Source organism: Podarcis bocagei (genome assembly GCF_964188305.1).
Source record: "Podarcis bocagei genome assembly, chromosome: 7".
NCBI lineage: Eukaryota > Metazoa > Chordata > Lepidosauria > Squamata > Lacertidae > Podarcis > Podarcis bocagei.
This window is the reverse complement of record NC_138132.1, coordinates 87,173,084-87,189,856: the sequence shown is the minus strand read 5'-3', so window position 1 is coordinate 87,189,856 and position 16,773 is coordinate 87,173,084.

Here is a 16,773-nt window from a genome sequence, read left to right as displayed (position 1 = left end):
GAGAATTTGCCAGAAACACCATCCAATGATATTTTCCAAGGAGGATTTTGGTAACTTCAGAGGCCCAAACAAAGGAGGCCCTTTATTAATAAATTCGTAGAACTGAAAATGTGTCTCCAGGAAGTCATCAGTTCTTGTAATCGCTGAGAGGAACATGTTTTTGTGTGTGTTAACCTCTCAGGTTGTAAACTTCTATCATGCCACCTGTTGATAGTCTTTCCCTCAGCAGCACAGGGAAGAACAAGGTGGGGAACATCCCTCTAACATCTGGCCAGATGTAGCCATGAGTTCATTGCCATTTTGCAGTCCTCCGTTTTGCCTGACTTTGAGAAATTAGCTATTAATGATGCTAAATGAATCACTGTTATGGAATATATTTTGGGAGATCATGTTTAAAGATCCAGTGCAAATGTGCCAAGCAAGGTTTCAGAGTTATTGTATTTTGTTTTTTTAATTATGTATGCCTTCTGCTTCCCCCCTCCCGCCCCCTGACATTGATCTGAAGCTTTCAGAAGAACATTAATCTCCCTGACTCCATCAAAACCCTTAATTATTAATGTTTCACCATACATCCTACTTCGCAGAAATCCCCAGCGGACTCACGATCACTCAGAGATGCACCTGAAACGGGGTTCACCTTTTGACTCCTTTCTCATCTTTACACTGACTGGTAAATAACACAGCTGTGACTTGCAGGGAAATTGCTCTCCTCGAGCTGATGCCTCATGCTGCAAGGTTGACAGCCCCCGCCCCCTTCTCCTCAGCAGCCTGTTTTGCATCAGGGAAAAGCTCCCATTCACATTGCTAGACTCAGCTTCACAGCAGGAGCAGCGATTCTTTTTGCAGTTGGCAGTGGAGTGGGGCTGGGTGTGGGGCAAGGGAACAGAGAGAGAGGAGGTGCCATGATAGATCACGGGTAGGCAACCTAAGGCCCGGGGGCCGGATGCGGCCCAATCACCTTCTCAATCCGGCCCGCAGACAGTCCTGGAATCAGTGTGTTTTTACATGAGTAGAATGTGCCCTTTTATTTCAAATGCATCTCTGGGTTATTTGTGGGGCCTGCCTGGTGTTTTTAGATGAGTTGAATGTGTCCTTTTATTTAAAATGCATCTCTGGGTTATTTGTGGGGTATAGGAATTCATTCATTGTTTTCCCAAAAATATAGTCCGCCCCCCCCCACAAGGTCTGAGGGGCGGTGGACCGGCCCACAGCTGAAAAAGGTTGCTGGCCCCTGTGATAGATGTTGACAAAATAACGTATGTATTGTCGGAAATCAAGCCTTTATCAGGAGAAACTGGCAACTCTCCCAGGCACCCGGCTTGGTCTCCTGTTGACCTCCCTGTCTGCTTTCCCGGCAAGATCCAGGCAGAGGTCGCGATAGGCGATCCTTCTCAGCGTGAGAAGAACACACCACTCTTTCCTGCCCCCCCAGGCAGGGGAAAGAGATAGACAGAAACATATTTACATGCCTTTATTTCTGTCTTTGCAGCGTTACAGAAAACATGACTGCTTTCTTCAAACTCCAACAGCTGAGAGACAAGCTCCTCCTGTACTTCCTGTACAGCTCATTTTACACTCTGAGCTAATTCCGGTGCCCTCTGCACTGTGAATTGACTGTCCCTCTGTTTCCCACGGAACAGTCCCAACATTCCCGTTATGTTTTGCTTTCAAGCTAGCAGTAGCTCGTGGCTGCATTGCTTCAATATCGTAACATGTATGACATGGAGGAAGTGGACAAAGAAAAGTCCCCCTCCCACCCTTGTGCACATCCAGTGAAGCTGAAAGTAGGAAGATTCAAGACAGATAAAAGAAAATCATTAAACTATGGAACTCCCTCCCACAGGAGGCAGCGATGACTACCAATCTGGATGGATTTAAAAGAGGATTAGACAAATTCATGAAGGAGAAGGCTATTGGTGGCTCCTAGCCATGATTGACTACGTAGGTTCTGCCTCCATGGTTGGATACATCAATGCTTCTGAATACCAGTTGTTGGAAGTGTCATTTACCTTCCCACCGGAGTGGTACCTATTTATCTACTTGCACTTTGACATGCTTTCGAACTGCTAGGTTGGCAGGAGCAGGGACCGAGCAACGGGAGCTCACCCCGTCACGGGGATTGGTGCTCACAATAGCAAATATGAGTCCACTGCACCAGGACCTGTCCCAGAGAAATGTGGTGCTCTGCTGTTCATGCGTTCCTGTGATCAGAGGGTCAGGGAAGGTGCTCCCGACACCCAGCCCATGCAGGCGCTGAAGACGTGGGCTTTAAACGGGTGTACGGACACAGAGCACTTCTGGTTTTCTTAACTTCATGCACTGATCACTCACACCTGGCTTGTAGGCTAATGCCTACACACAGAGCAGCAGAAGTCAATCCAAACTTGCATTTGATTATTCCACTTGGAGAAGATCCTTCAGATTCATCCATTCCGCTCCTCCTGCTGTTGTTCATTTGTTGTGGCCTCCCGCAAGTCCAGCCACTGGATCTGCTCAGACGCCTTGTCCACCTCCTCTCCATGGAGGCTGCACATCTTATCGATGGCTATTTTTGGACTGGCTGAAGCTCGCGGAGGACACAGCCTTGATGATGATTGCACACGATGGCTGCTCCTCCAGCTCGTCCTCTCTGTGGATCACGGGACTGAAATGGCTCCACCGCCCGCCGCAAGGTCTGCTCTGGCAAGATACAATGGGCTTCACTCTTCTGAAGGCAGGGGCACTTGGGCTCGCAGAACAGTCATTGATATGCTGCCCCACCCTTGCAGCAGGAGAGAGGAGACAGGCTGCCGTCCCCTGTGGGGCTGGCCTCGCAGAACTGCCTGGCAGAAAATGTGACCAATGCAGTTGACAGCATGGATTAAGCAGCCTAGCCAAATCCCAGCTGAAGCTGTGCCCTGCTGTGCCAACAGCTGGATGGGCAATCTGCTCAAGGTGGCTGCCACCCTGTCAGGTCTACCCTGGAAACAGGGACATCAAAATCCTGCAGATGTGACTAGGGAGGAGGAAATGGAAGCTTCTTTCCCTTCGAAATCGTGATCAATTTATTAGAGGCTGGTTAGGGAAAGCAAGGCATCCTTCCATGGGGCTTTTCCTGCACAGAATGGCAAATGGGTTTTGCACCCAGTTCTTGGATTTCAGAGCTGAGTCTTGTTGAAAAGGGGTATGTTAAGTTGTGGGCGAACATATCAGACAACACAGCAATTCTTCAAACAGCTCTTGTTTATTCAGAGGCCAGAGCAGAACTGAACTGAAGGGTTCGGTCAGCCTGCTTATATAGAGCTCCAGTACAACGTTACTGTAACAACTTTCTAAAACTATCCAATCACTGAACGTCACTTTCAATCCCTTATTTGCATAACTATCTACAATATCCCCCTGCTGGCCCAGGGTGAGAACTTCAGTACATAACAGGGTGCATGAGTAAGAAAAGTCCCAAGTTCAGTCCCCACTGGCACCTCCAGGTTAGGGCTGCCTGAAACCCCCGAGAGCAGCTGCCAGTCAGAGTAGACAATAGTGAGCTATATGGACCAATGGGCCTAACTCAGCATAAGAGAGCTTCTTATGAACATGTTCTCCTAAGTAGAGCAGAACCAAATATCCTCCAGTTTGGGTTTAGGAGAAGTGGCGCAGAGATCCCCATTCAGAAAACACTTGGATTGTGTAGAGCTTCACTCTCTGTTTCTGCGTCTTTTAAAAAGCCCTATGCTTAAAAAGCCCTAGGAACGTAGGTGGCACTGTGGGTTAAACCACAGAGCCTAGGACTTGCAGATCAGAAGGTCGGTGGTTCAAATCCCCGCGACGGGGTGAGCTCCCGTTGCTTGGTCCCTGCTCCTGCCAATCTAACAGTTTGAAAGCACATCAAAGTGCAAGTAGATAAATAGGTACCACTCTGGCGGGAAGGTAAACGGTGTTTCCGTGCGCTGCTCTGGTTCGCCAAAAGCGGCTTAGTCATGCTGGCCACATGACCCGGAAGCTGTATGCCGGCTCCCTCGGCCAGTAAAACGAGATGAGCGCCGCAACCCCGGAGTCGGCCATGACTGGACCTAATGGTCAGGGGTCCCTTTACCTTTACCTATCTCCCTACTCCCTGCCCCAATGCTGCTTCTCTGGAACAATCTCCCCTGCCCCCTTGCAGAGGTGGGGCTGGCTGGGTACACTTGCCATGGGTCTCGGAGGGCTAAGCCAGCTAGGGGGCCCTGCCAGGGACTAGCTACTTTTTTGAGTTTGTAACTTTATTCTAACAGGACTCCCACCCCAGGGGCCTCAGACAAGCTCTGCATGGGTCTGACTCCCTTGATTGTTTCTTCTTCTTCCTGGCTTTATTCACATAGAAGACCACCTACAAGGAGGCAAGTGGGGAGATGTCGTCTCATAGAATTTCAGAAGTGTAGAGTTGGAAGGGGACCCCAGCGGTCATCTAGTCCAACCCCCTGCAAGGCAGGAGCCACAGCTAAAGAATCGCAGACAGATGGCCACCCAACCTCTGTTTAAAAACCTCCAGTGAAGGAGAGTCCACCACCTTCCAAGGGAGTCTGCTCTACTATTGAACAACCTACTGTGCCACAGAACCAATCAGAGTTGGGTGCATGAGGACATCACTGGTGCCAAGTGAGGGAAATTGAGAAGGACAATCATTGGCCACCTCATGAGAAGAGAAGACTCCCTGGGAAAGACCCTGATGCTGGGAAAGATGGAGGGCACAAGGAGAAGGGGACAACAGAGGACGAGGTGGTGGGGCAGTGTTCTCGAAGCTACCAGCATGAGTTTGACCAAACTGCGGGAGGCAGTGGAAGACAGGAGTGCCTGGCGTGCTCTGGTCCATGGGGTCACGAAGAGTCGGACACGACTAAACGACTAAACAACAACAACATCATGTATAAGGAGGATGAGAAACTGGCCAAAGGGGGAGATGTTTTCCAGGACGATAAAAACAATGTTTACAAGTTCTGTCCTGAGAACAAAGTTCTGTGGGACATCCTAAGAATGTAAGAAGAGCCATATAACACCAGTGCAGATAGGAAGAATGTATATATGTTGGAAATGTAAGGAAAAAGAAGGGGCTTTTTACCATATGTGGTGGGATTGTTGTAAAATTAAAAAATTCTGGGAAATGATATACAATGAGTTGAAGAAAATGTTCCAATTAACATTTGTAGCCTGAAGCATTTTTGTTAGGGATTCTAGGAAAAGACCTGCCAAGGAAACTGAAAAACAATTTCATGTACGCGACAACGGCGGCAAGAGTCTTAATAGCACAAGGATGGAAGAATGAAGAAATCCTGACCAAAGAACTGTGGCAAGAGAAACTGATGGACTATGCAGAATTGGCGAAACTGACACATAAACTACGTGATAAGGACAACTGTGACTTTAAAGAAGAATGGGGACCTTTTATAAAGTACTTAAAGAAACAACAAAATGAATTGGACTCCTTAGCAGGTTTTGAATAAACATACACAAATTTATTATGGGCAACATACAGATAGATAAACTAAGGATCTTTACAATTTAATAATATGCAGAGATTAACATGTGCTGAAAAACCAGGGAGAGGAGCTGAGGGAAGTGGGTGGGAGGGTGGGTTATTACTTTTTTTTCTGGGGAGTGGGGAGGGAAAAATAGGGGGGAAATAAAAAATTGAGGAGGATATGTGTTGGATAAATTGTTATGTTGAAAATTTCAATTAAAAAACTAATAAAAAAAGGAGGAGAAGAGGAGGAGGAGGAGGAAGGACAATCATGTATAAGCAATTTCTGCAAGGAGGAGGAGATACAGGCCAAAAGGGGAGATGTTTTTCAGGACGATAAAAACAATGTTTACAAGTTCTGTCCTGAAAACAAAGTTCTGTGGGACAAAACATCCTAAGAATGTAAGAAGAGTCTGCTGGATGAGGTCAGTGGTCCATATACTTCAGCATCTACTGAAGGGAAAGCTCAGTCAGTAGAGCATGAGATTCTTAATATCAGGGCCATGGGTTCAAGCCCCCAGTGGGCAAAACACTCCTGCATTGGAGGGGGTTGCACTAGGCGGCCCTTGTGGTCCCTTCCAGATCTACAGTTCTATGATTTGACGATCCTCTTCTTACAGTGTCCAACCAGATGCCCCAACAGGAAGTCTCCAAACAGGACCTGAGAAAAGGGCACTCTCACCTTCTGTGGCTTGCAGCAACTGGTATTGCTCTGCTGCCTCCCACTGTGGCAGCAGAGCAGAGCCATTGTGGCTAGTAGCCATTGAGAGCCCTTTCATTTGTGAATTTGGCTCATCCTCTTTTAAAGCCATCTAGCTAGGTGGCCATCACTGCCTCCTGTGAAAGTGAGTTCCATAGTTAAACTGTGCTCTGCAAGTGGACCTCATGGGAACCCTATGGGTGATGCTTGCTGCCAGTCTGCAGTTCCATAAAGTTTCCTCCTGGGTGTGTTTTCAGGAGGGATAGGATGGACTGAAGGTGTGCTGGTCCCGTGGGTTACCCGAGAGGCGAGGTCCAAGTCTGGTCCATGGTCAAAGGTGCAACGTGGAGGCAGTCCATTGTAGTTGAAGCTGGGTGCAGGGCAGGGAGTCGGGTGAAGTCAGGAACAGGCTTGCAAGCAGGGAGCCAGGGCAGGTCAGGAGCTCAGGTAGGAAAGCAGGACAAGGTTCAGGCAGAAACTAGCAACCAACAATGTTGCTCCCGCAACTTGGGACTGGGGCTGGCCGGCTTTTCTCTGCCCTGAGGCATAGGGCGGCCCTGATCCTCTGGTGACTCGCCTCTCCTGGCCTGGAGACGAGCACTCCTCCTGCGGGAACTTAGTTCCCTCCGCCTCTCTGCCCTGAGCCTCTGCAGCTCAGGAGAGGCTGAAGGGTCACCGGACCCAGAGGTAACCTCAGCTTCCCCTGACAGGGCTGGGAGTGGAGCACCTGCAGGCAATGCAACCTCCATCACCTCAGGAGCCAGAGCAGACTCAGCTGATGCCTGCACCTGAGGACCCAGCACAGGTGAGGACCCTTCAGGCTCATGCCCCAGCCCCGGCTCAGCTGGTTCTGGGGGTGGGGAATCTTGTGCAGGCTGGGATCCCTCAGGTTCAGCATCCAAATCCCAGGCCATCACAGAAGAGGAAGAGGCCACAATTGGAAGGGGTATTATTGGAGGAGAAAGGTGTGGAGCCAAACAGGGCCCCACCTATGGCCTGACATCTTCCAGGAACCAGCCCTTCTTCACAGGGCAGATAGAGGCATCATGGCCCAGCTGGGATTGTGTCCTCTTCTGACCACCAGCAGCCCCAGAACAGAGGGAGTCTACTGCTGTGCTTCATCCACAGCACAGCTCCTGGCCCTGAGACTGTTAGCCCTGGGTGAACGTCCTCATGGCTCTCTGGGCCTGCAGGAAGCTTCAGAGATACATCTCAGGATGTTTACTGGAAGCAGGGTGGTGGGGCCTCGGCCTCCAGAAAATCATAGGCTGTTGGTGCTGAATCTCTGACAGTCTCAGCCTCCGAAATCCAGAAGAGGACACTTTCCCTCAGTATGAAATTCTGTATTAGCAGTGCCAGAGATTGCAGCAGATTGGAACCTCTGAAGTGTGTGAGGTTTGCCCCCCTGTGGAAAAAGGAGACATCTCAGGGGGAGGCCTGCAGAGAAGTAGAGAACAGTAGAGTTGGAAGGGAGCCCAAATGTCATCTGGTTCAACCCCCTGCAATGCAAGAATCAAGAGGCAGTAGCTGGTTAGATTTGGGCCTGGCACTGATGATGATGATGATGAACCCAAGGCTGCACTCTGCTTGGCTTATATTCTTGTCCTTCCAATCTTGGTGAGCAGACACCAAGCTGGGCAGCTGGGAAGGCAACATCCCTTTCACAGAGTTGCATAGAAGAAGGGAATTTCACACCACAACATCTTAACCTGGGGAGAAACTTGGTAATATGGCGCTCTGTATGAGGCCAAATTTTGATGCCCATGCCTGTAGCCCTCCCGGTGCCTTCCCAAAGCTGGGTAAGGGAGCCACCAGGCTTTGGGAAGGAGGAGCGAGGCTCTGGCAGGGTCCTAGAGCTCTCCTACCTCCTTCCCAAAGCTGGGAAAAAGCACTAACTAGGCTTTGGGAAGGAGACGGGAGGACTCTAGGACCCTATCAGAGCCTTCACGCCTCCTTCCCAAAGCCCAGCGCTAACTAGTGATGAGCTGTTCTTGGCATATACAGGGTCTGTTCAGAACCTTGAAGGAGCTGTCAGTGGGATCATCTGTTCCTCAGAATGGAGGCCAGTCACACAGAAAGGAGGAGGACTCAGGGTGTGTTTTCATTCTGTCTTCTCCTGACCTTCATCTCTCTATAGATTTTTGGTCTCTGCAGGATTAACGCATTTCTCAGAGCCAGTGACACAGGCCTTGCAGTGTACCCTTCCACTGAAGAAAGGTGATGGAGGAGGACACTCTCTTGATGGATAACCCTTCTTTCCTGGAACGGCGGCTTGGAAACTTTGAGCAGGAAATACCAACAGATGCTGGAGACGCCCATTTACAATGATGAATGCCCGGAAGGTTTAATAGTGGTCACACAACCCCCCAGTGTCTGAGCAGTGAGAGAATCCAGGGGTCCCAGGCACTTGCTAGGGTTCACTTTCCTTGGAATGAAGGTCAGTGGAGACTCTGGTGGCCAGTCATGACCGACTCTAGGGTTGTGCGCCCATCTCACTTAAGAGGCCGGGGGCCAGCGCTGTCCGGAGACACTTCCGGGTCACGTGGCCAGCGTGACGAAGCTGCTCTGGCGAGCCAGCACCAGCGCAGCACACGAAAACGCCGTTTACCTTCCTGCTAGAAAGCGGTACCTATTTATCTACTTGCACTTTGACGTGCTTTCGAACTGCTAGGTGGGCAGGAGCTGGGACTGAAAGACGGGAGCTCACCCCGCCGCGGGGATTCGAACCGCCGACCATACGATCGGCAAGTCCTAGGCACTGAGGTTTTACCCACAGCGCCACCCGCATCCCAGTGTCTTTAGGATACATGGTTTTATTTACACATTTATACAACCTGAGCATAAGATAGAGGGCCTCATAGCACCAACACCCCAAAAGATCTTGCTTCCCCATTAGTCGCAGCCTTGAATCCAGCACAGAGCAAGCTGGTCTCTGTGTCTCCAGCTTCCTTTTTTTAAAAAAAAATTATTAACAATTTCAACATAATAAATCATGAATACAAATCATCTTTATTATTTCTCCCCCCCCCCTTTCCCTCTCCCACCTCCCCAACAAACCCTCCCCCCTCCCCCCCTGGACTTCCCTCAGCTTCTTTCTCCAATTTCTCAACTCCTATTGTTCTCTGCATATTGTAAAATTGTATACATCCTTATATTATCTATCCACTATATTAACCCAATAATTTTGTGTATGTTTATTCAACTGTGTCTCCAGCTTCCAGTACGCTTTCATCTTGGCTCATACAAAATTATTGGAGATAATGAAAACTTATTGTTAATTGTAATAATTGTATTTATTTTGATGATTCTGGAGTACCGCTTGCATGTACTTTATGCCTCATAATAACGGGTGCATTGTGACAAATACATTTGCTTGCCATGTATTTGTATGCTGGCCTGAACCCCTGTTCTTTTCCCCATTTGTATATGTTCCTATACAGCAGGTTCCATCTTGGCTCACACATGTGACACTGGCCATTGTTCTCCTACCTAGCAGCTAGGTGAGGGTGGAGAGGAAAGGCCCACCCATGTGTTCTATGGCACAGAGCAAGTTCTTTGGTCATGCTAATTGTGGTGCTGAACTAGTCCGCCAAAGCCATCGTCTGGAGAAAGGGCCAGGTTTGCCCAAATGTGCTCTCGTATCTTCTATTCCCACAGATAAAGGATCCCAAGAATTGAAAAGGACTCGAGAACCCATTTGTGAAGGTACTGGAGTTTCCTGGGTGTCACCTAAAGAGCAAAGCTGGGGAAGGAGTTGAATGCAAACTTAGCAGGTAAGTTCACAGACACACACCATAACGAGCTCAGAAGAAGGCAAATTCCTTCCTTCCCTCTATTTGTTGCATGGTGTGCTGTTGTCATGTGGGTTAGACAGCCTTGGTGCTGCCAACAGATGTTTTCACTCTGCTCAAGCCTCCTTAAAAGAGACGGGAAAGCTGAAAAGAGCTCAAGATAGGAAGGTTGAAAGGTGGAGGAGCCCCATTCAAGTGAAGAGAGGTGCTGCAGCAGCAGCTGTGCGCCTAGAAGGACTTTTAGGCTTTGTGTGAGATGAAGAAAAGAGAGAAAGTGAAACAGGAGATGGGAGGGGGCTCCAAAACACAACGACTGAGGACCCAAATGGCAAATTCAGGAACAAGTGCTTGTCAGGAGGTAAAGCAGATGGACAAACAGCCTTCCTGCTTTTTAAAATTCCTCCTCCTGCAGAGAACAGAAAATGAGTAGAATTATCCAAGGAATGGAAATAAAAGTATTGTACCAACCCTAACTATACAAACAGGGGAAAAGCCCAGCCATTCTTTTGTGATGGTGAATACTTTAATTCTTGAATCCAGGTCACAGGCTCACCCTTTTCATACACAAAGATGCCCTAAAGACAGGTAAGCAAAAGACAATGGAGAGGCTTTCCGTTTCCTTCCTCCTTGCAGAGAAACATTTGAGGTCAAATTGGGAGAGTCAAAATGGTTTCAGGATTGCTCTCCTGTACAGTGGTACCTCTGGATGCAAACAGGATCCGTTCTGGAGCCCCGTTCACATCATGAGCAGAACGCAACCCGCGTCTGCGGGCCTCGATTCGCCGTGTCTGCGCATGCGCGCACTCCGAAACCCAAAAGTAACCCATTTCATTACTTCCAGGTTGCCGCGGGACACAACCTGAAAAGATTTAACCTGAAGCGTCTTTAACCCAAGGTATGACTGTACTATTTCAGACACATGGTTTATATACTTATATATGTGTTTGCCTTGTAAATTTATGAACGTTTTATATATTTCAGACCTTAAATTCTTATAACATTTATCAACGTTTATTTTACATTTGAGACCTTAGAATTCTTATAACACGATGATCTGGGCTGTATCCATTCACAAGGCACCACAGGGAAGGCAGAGAGAGGTGGGTCACCTGCAGTTTCGCGACTGCATAAAAGACCCTCACTGTCTCACACCAAAGCAAACTGTGACAAAATCTTGTTGGGTGGTTGGTGGTGGGGAGAGAACCGTGATAATCAGGCAGGGGTCGGGGTCTGCTTCTCCCCACTCCACCCTCCTGCTTCTTCTGCATATTCTACTCAGCAGACCTGAAAAAAACTATTGAAGAAACATTTTTCCTGAATATATTCCAAGTCTAAATCATTAAACCCGTCCCCCGCCCCCCCAAAAAAAATCAGAAAAAGGACAGGGAGAGAGAGAGCAAGGCTTGGAGCACAAAGCTTAGGAACTGAGGACTGAGGGAATTGCAGGCGCCTCTTCCAGTCTTTGCCAACCTGGTGCCCTCCAGATGTTGGTGCTACAGAAATTGCATTTGGAAATTTTAAAAGGGGAGAGAGAAATTTGGTGAAATTTATGATAGGAATTTTGAGGTCTTAGTAAGGTAAAGGGACCCCTGACCATTAGGTCCAGTCGTGGCCGACTCTGGGGTTGCGGCGCTCATCTCGCTTTACTGGCCGAGGGAGCCGGCGTACAGCTTCCGGGTCATGTGGCCAGCATGACTAAGCCACTTCTGGCGAACCAGAGCACCGCACGGAAATGCCGTTTACCTTCCCGCCGGAGTGGTACCTATTTATCTACTTGCACTTTGACATGCTTTCGAACTGCTAGGTTGGCAGGAGCAGGGACCAAACAACGGAAGCTCACCCCATCACGGGGATTCGAACCGCCGACCTTCTGATCGGCAAGTCCTAGGCTCTGTAGTTTAACCCACAGCGCCATCCGCATCCCTTTGAGGTCTTAGATATATGTTAAATGTTCATAACTGTACCAACCAAGCACGTACATAGATCATCACAGGAAGACCGACCTGAAGCCATTTTTGATTCCCAAACTGACCAAATGTTTTCTCTGCAAGGTCAAAGCAAAATGGAAAAGCCTCCCTATTGTCCTTTCCTTCACAAATCCTGTCTTAAGGGCACACTTAAAATATGAATAGGGTGTGAGCCTGACCTGGCTCAGGAACTAAGTATTTATCATTACAAAAGACTGGCCAGGCTCCCCAGGCAATCCAATCAAGTGACCATTAAACAGGTAACCTGTCAGACATGAGGTAAACAAAGCACTCAGATTTCTGCTGTAGACCTTTCTGTGATGTAGGTATGATGCATCTGGGGGTAGTCTAGGACTCCAGGGAGGGAATTTAAAACATGTATATAAGGGCAGGCACACTTTTGCTCTGGGTTCCTCCTCCTTTCCTGCGTGTGAGGGGAGCATCTTGTTGCAACAGATCAATAAAGATCAGGCTTACTAGCTGCTTTGCTTCTCAATATTCTCTGGTTGGCCTCTGTTATTTTCTCCTGCCAATAGGGAACCTACGGAAGGACTCTCTATGGTCTCTTGGATACCCCATAAAGGAAAAAAAGGGCAGATTTTTGTTTATAACAGAGGCCAGGGGGTATTTATATAATAAGTGAATGGGGGAAAATATGTCTCCCCACCCCACTGCAGAGGAGGGGGACACAGCAGCAATTCCCGCTGTCCCCCATACAATTTCCCAGGAAGAAACAACATATTATGACCATATGGTCACTTCCTAGAAGCATTTTAAACAGATGTTGTTGTTGTTGTTGTGGCTTACTGCGCAGCCCCAGAGCTGCTCTGAGCAACTGGAAAACGTCCAAGGCGGTACCTCTGTCTTGTAAGTACAGTTCAATCACATCTCATACAGGGCTTCCGTTCCAAGGCTTCTGTGCTTACAAGAAAATCATGTCTGTGGCTAGCAGGTGAGTGGGGGAAGAGAGAATCCCCCTGTTATGTCCTGAGTTGAATAGGATCCAAAATGCAGGAGTCTGATTGGTCCTAGAACAATAGGATTCAGAATGCAGCAGTCTGATTGGTCCTAGAACAAGAGGATTCAGAATGCAGCAGTGTGATTGGTCCTAGAACAAGAGGATTCAGAATGCAGCAGTCTGATTGGTCCTAGAACAAGAGGATTCAGAATGCAGCAATCTGATTGGTCCTAGAACAAGAGGATTCAGAATAAAGCAGTCTGATTGGTCCTAGAACAAGAGGATTCAGAATGCAGCAGTCTGATTGGTCCTAGAAAAAGAGGATTCAGAATGCAGCAGTCTGATTGGTCCTAGAACAATGCAGCAGTGTGACTGGTCCGCAGGACCCACCAAATCCAGCTTCAGGTGGAAGTGAATCCACAACCTGATTGGCCTACAGGAGAATCCCGGAATTAGCCAATCACATGCAGCCCATTATGTAAATAATGTATATAAAGCAGTGGGGAAATTTCATTCCTCCTCACCACTATGAGCAAGAAATCCACTCTTGACTCCGAGTATATTTCACCCCCATACTTCCAGAGCCCACAAGCTGAGCAGCCCTTGCCTGCTAAGCAAGGCACAGAGCTTAAAAGCTCTTTTGTGCTGGATAACGCAAGCCATGAAGAGAGCTTTTAAGCTCTCTGCCTTGCTTAGCGGGCAAGGCCCACTGAGCGGGTGGGCTCTGGGAGGCTAGGGATGTTCACTGCAAGATCTTGCAGGGCCATCCGACTTCCCTGATTTCGTGCAAGCATCCCAGGACCAGAGCACTAAGTGAGCCTTGCACTCCAAGCAAGGCAGAGAGATTAAAAGCTTTCTTCTCTTTCCAAGCAGAGCCAGCACAGAAAGAGCTCTTCGCCTTGCTTGGATTCAACTCATGCTAGTTCAGCCCACACAGAGGCACATGACAGGAGCTGAAGTTCACAGAGTTTGCATGTAAATTTGCTAGAGAGAACACTGAGAGACACTTCCACTGTGCCCTGACAGGGGGAGAGCATTGCAATATATATATTCCCCATAATCTGTGTGGGCACATCATCTTATTTGCACACACGCTCCGCACGGCTCTTTAAAAGGACTTTAAAAGGGGCTTTTCCAGGAGGTGGGGGAAGGGACTGAGGGGCTAAGCCAGAAGCTAGAACAGCAAGAGGGAGCGCTGCACAACGATCCCTCTCACTGTTCTGGCTTCTGAGATAGCTGCGCAGCCTGCATTCGCTCCATAAGACGCACACACATTTCCCATTTTTAGGAGGGGAAAAGTGCGTCTTATAGAGCGAAAAATACGTTCAGTCCTCATGAAGATTCATCAGCCTTTCTCCTAACATACCCATTTCTAATGTGATGCTCCCTAATAGAATGCATTTTATACACCATTTTCACTAGTATATGCATACTGTATTTTCGTGCACACCCTACACGAATATATGCATTTCTGTATCCATTCATTAGCTGCAGAACGGCACTGCGAAATTGGGAAAACAGTGACTGTTTCAGTTTTGGTGTGCTTCCAGGAGGAAGCAGGAAAGAGGCAGTCGTGGGGAGTGTGGAGAGATACTGGTTAACATCAGCCCCCCTGCCCTCAGTCCTTGTAAAAGCAGCTGCCTCTAAGAGGATGTCATTATTTTCATCAGGACTAGGCCCTGCTGAGCTTATGTAGACCATCAGCCTGAGTGGCTGCAGCTGTTCAGGGCAGTCTCCAAGGCAGCCCACCTGCTTTGGGGCTGGAGAAGGGAGGATCAGAGCCGTCTTTCCCATAGGGCTTAGTGGTGCGTCACGCCAGGGTGCCGGGCTCTCAGGGGGGCCCCAGCAAGTGGGGGGCTTTGCCAGCGGCCTCCCCTTTCCCTGCACGCCCACCAGCTGTGCCCCGCCAACCATAAGGCCGGCAGGCATGCGGCTTCCCTCCCAAGCCTCCTCAGGAGGAGAGCGATCCTTGCAGAGGCTTGGGAGTGAAGTTGCACCCCTCCCAAGCCTCTGTGGGAGGACAGCGATCTCCGCAGAGGCTTGGGATAGAAGCTGTGCCCCGCCAAGCATATGGCTGGCGGGCACGCAGCTTCCCTCCCAAGCCTCTGCTGGGGTTGCTGTCACGCAGCGACATGGGGGAGAGTTGCCCCTCCCCATGGCTGGCAGTGCACAGCTTTGCCCACCCCCCACTATCCGTGGTAATTTGGGGGCACTGGGCGGATATTTGCGGATATTTGATATCTGCTAAAGATGGCCCTGGGGAGGATATCAGGGTGATAACACCAGAACTCATGGACCTCCAATGAAGCTGAATATTGAAAGATTCAGGACCAGAAAAATGAAGTTCTTCTTCATGCAGCACATAGTTAATCTATGGAACTCACTCCTGCAGGAGGTATTGATGGTGGCCACCAGCTTAGAGGGCTTTAAAAGTGGGTTGGGAAAATTCATGGAGGAGAGGGCTATCGATGGCTACTAGCCAGGATGGCTGGGCTCTGCCTCCACAGCTGGAGGCAACAGAGCTTCTGAATACCAGTTTCTGGAAACTGCAGCTGCTAGGTTTTCCTGGAAATCTGAACCGATTTTCAAAAATTGAGCTGGGGCACTGTTTTCGGAGGACAAATTCAGGCTATGTCCGGGAAATTCCAGTTTAACCCACAGCGCCACCTGCTTCCCTAATGGGAAAGGGACACCCATGCAAAAGGTTGTGTGTTGTATAGTGAGATGACTTTGGAGTCCCTTTCCCACTCTACAATTCTGTGACTCCAAGGGTCATCTAGTCCAACTTCCTGCATTGCAGGAATTGCAACTGAAGAATCCCTGACAGGTGGCCATACGAGCTCCTCCATCATCTTCAAAGGTTGTCTGTTCCACTGTCTAACGGATCTCTTCCCATCAGAAAATTCTTCCTAATGTTTAGTTGGAATCTCCTTCCTTGTCATTTGAATACATTGGTTTGAGTCCTCCCCGCTGAAGAAGCAGAAAACAAACTTGCTCTGCGCCTTCCATGAGACAGCCCTTCTGATATTTGAAGATGGCTATCAAATCACCTCTTCTCTTCTCCAGACTGAACAATTCCCATCCACGACCCATCCTCAACCATTTGTCATAAGGCTCAGGTTCCAGGCCCTTGATCCTCTTAGCTGCCCTCCTCTTCACACCTTCACACCACAACTTGACAATATCCTTCTTTAACTCTGTTGCCCAGTACCAGATATAGAATTCCAGGTGGGGTCTGGCCCAATCTTAATAGAACGGTGCTGTGTCTTCCCTTGATCTGGACACTAGATGTTCATTGATGCAGCCTAGAATTGCATTAGCTTTTTGTTTTTGCTGCTGCATCACACTGTTGATTCATGTTAACCTCACTTATCTCCATGCCTGCTGTAGTGACTCCTCTCCCTGTTCCCTGATACCAAGAGGTTGCCTTGTGCAGGATGTCAGGTTTACAAGAGAAATTGCTCAGGCAGATACAGAGCCCTCCACCTCACTGATTCGTGTCAAGAGATGCAACAAAATGATTCCCGGCTACTAAGGCACTTTCCTAATCCTCTCAATTATGCATCTGGGGGTCTTATCAGAACCACGTCCTTCTTTGCTGCCCCATGGAGTAGACCAGGCTCATTTGTTTACGCACATCCCAATCAGTCAAAGATGAATGCGTTCCCCTCCCTAGGAGAAATGGCTCGCCGGCTTTTATGCTGAGAGGGGAGGCTCCAGGGATTCTGAAATAAATATTTGATCTTGAAAGATCATTTTGCTGCTTGTAGCCATCAGCACAGACAGATTTTTTTAGTGTTTGTTTATCATTTACACCACATGAAGCCTTGTTGAAAAATACATGCATAATTAACCTTAAAAGCCAGACCCTTCTAGTCCCAACCAAG